This window comes from Penaeus monodon, chromosome 20, assembly GCF_015228065.2.
Source record: "Penaeus monodon isolate SGIC_2016 chromosome 20, NSTDA_Pmon_1, whole genome shotgun sequence".
Lineage (NCBI taxonomy): Eukaryota > Metazoa > Arthropoda > Malacostraca > Decapoda > Penaeidae > Penaeus > Penaeus monodon.
In genome coordinates this window covers 3,233,166-3,233,509 of record NC_051405.1, presented here as the reverse complement: position 1 = coordinate 3,233,509, position 344 = coordinate 3,233,166, and the positions used below count along the sequence as shown (strand labels likewise).

Genomic DNA, 344 nt, shown 5'->3' with positions numbered 1-344 from the left:
TGCCGTATATTTATATATACTTGAAATTAAATCATCTATTGTACTCACAATCTTCTCGTAATTATCATTTCTTTATTTGACTGAAAGTGAGCCAAAATTATCATTTGATAAATAGTTCAATCAAGAGAGAGAGAGAAAAAAAAAAAGTTACAGGAAACCAGCAAATACATATATTTTCATTCGGTCGTAAAAGAATCATACCAGGTTGTTATTAGCTTTTTTTTCTTGAAAATTTGTCAGTCTTTGTTAAAGAGAAAACTCCTATCAAACAGACAACTCCCTAATTGTTCTCGGTTTGAATTTCATGCTTTAAGCCAACCTGGGCATTATGACTGCCCCCGTAG

General features: G+C 31.7%; 1 protein-coding gene across 1 annotated transcript in view; it reads left to right on the top strand.

The window, feature by feature from the left end:
- Window positions 1-344, top strand: part of LOC119585594 — a 16,958-nt gene that overhangs the window by 301 nt on the left and 16,313 nt on the right.